Raw genomic sequence first — 2,176 nt, forward strand, 5'->3', positions numbered from 1 at the left:
TGTTCTTTATTGCCTAAAGTTTCATAATTTTATCCAGTTTTCAGCTTAATCTGCATTTTCTCACCATTTGCTGCTACTGATAAAGAACAAACTGACAACAAATGCTAATTACTGAACTTATTCCTTCACATACATGGTGGTCTTTAACCCGCACGCCCGAAGAGTCAGGTTTAGTGTTAATTAATGTTAAAAGACTTGTCGCCCACACAAATGACCCAGACTAAGGTGATTATCTCGACAGCATGCTCTGACGTTCTATATTTGGACCATTGATAATAAATGTTTAAGACTTGACTGCAGATACGAAGATGTCGTGTTTAAGATTCCACAGATCTCATTCTGTACTCGTGGAATTTCCCAATGATTTGTTTTTTAATTTAAATCTCAGTGTCTTTGTTATCAGCTACGGGGGAGGGGGAGGGAGGGGGGGAGATGGTTACGAGGAACTGGGGGGAGCGGGGGAAGGTTGTGCATCATCCTCCTTCACTCGCCTCCAGCTATTTGCTACTGTATTTTACAACGATTTTTTCTTCTTCCACAGATGACGAGCAGATCTCACTAACGACGCAGAGGAAATATCGAAGAAGACAGCTTCCCCAGATAAAGTCGACAGGTCAATAGAACCACTGGAAACACCTGCGTCTTTGTTATCTTTATTGTTGTTATTATTTACCCCCTTTTTTCGTGTGACATGCAAAGGGGACACCAAACGGCACAGAAACACCAAGCGAGCCGTCCCAGTTTGTGATATCTCGAGTGCCTTTTAGATAATAAGGATTCTCTAAATCTGTCTATCTGTCTCGCCCTCTCGTCCCTCCTCTCGCGTCCCCCCCCCCCTTACCCCCCAGGTTGTAGTATCTCGCATGCCTGTCTTTGAAGATAAACGTGATAACGATTTCAGATAAGTGACCCCCCGATCTCAAAGCAGCCTCATTTTACGTAAGTGTTTAATGGACATTTAAGGAGTGAGGAGCGATAGTCCTTGAAGCCGGCCAAGTAGCGCCGTTGAAGTCCCTTTTGCGTGTGAATGAGTGTCATCGAGTCCGACCTTAAGGACACCATTTTCGCGGCCTCGCCACACCAAGCAAGTGACCTTTCGCGGCAGCCAGGTTCCAGGGCGGGCGGAGGTCACGACGGACGGCCAACACCTGCTGACCCGGTCTGACTACTGACCAGCTGGTGCTTGCTGCTGCTCCCGCGGGCCCTCCAAAGTGAAGCGGGCGAGCTGACAGTGCTGACCTTGGCAGAGGAAGGGAGGCGGCCGAGTTTCACCCCGAGACGCCCACGACGGTGCTTGCCAGGCCGGGTGAGCGTCTTGGCGTCCTGGTGGGGCGTGCCCGTCGAGAGAAGGGTAGCAGTGGGGCGTCTGAACGCTCCTCTCGCGATTCTTTCACGATCCTCTCGCCGAGTTGTGGATTTTGAAAAGGAACGATTTTATGCTTGCGTTAACCCAGACGAAACGGGAGACCTGATTATCCAACCCTGAAATAATTCTCAAAAGAAAAGCGAACTTTGTCTATCCTTCCTCCGTCACTCCGTCCGTATAGCAGTGAGACTCCGGCCTGACACCGACTTGACATCTTCCTGACACCGGCCTGACGTCCCCCTGACACCAAGATGTCCGTCAGCTGGAAGATCCCCCCCGGCGAGTCCGAGGAGGAGGAGGATGATGACGACACAGACGAAGGATTCCGCCAGTACGAGCAAACTTTGGTGAGTACCCTTATCTTTATCATTTATCTATTTATCTATTCTTTTGCTTTCCCTTTTCTCCATATTTTTAGTATCCATTGACTCCGGTTTTTGATATTGTGGTTTATGACTTTTTCGCTTCTTTTATTTTTTTTCTGTGTTCGGATGCTCTTGTTCTTGACTTGCCTTATTCAGAACGTCGAATCTTGTTGGTCTTTTTGCGTATCATCTCATAGTGACTTGTGGTTATCATTGGTCCGTATCACACACTGGTATTATTATTTTTATTTATTTTTAATCCCTTTCCTTGCGGGCATCCTCCTGAAGTAATGGGATATTGTCTCGTGATATCCTTCGATGCTAAGGAGTAGGGGATTCCTCTCAAAGGCATTTTGAGCAATATGGATAAAGGCGGTTTTCGAAGACGTTATTTTTTCAGATGCTGAAAAAGAAAAAGACGGAAAAAATGGAAATCATCGTAGTC

This window comes from Penaeus monodon, chromosome 20, assembly GCF_015228065.2.
Source record: "Penaeus monodon isolate SGIC_2016 chromosome 20, NSTDA_Pmon_1, whole genome shotgun sequence".
In the NCBI taxonomy this organism is placed as follows: Eukaryota; Metazoa; Arthropoda; class Malacostraca; order Decapoda; family Penaeidae; genus Penaeus; species Penaeus monodon.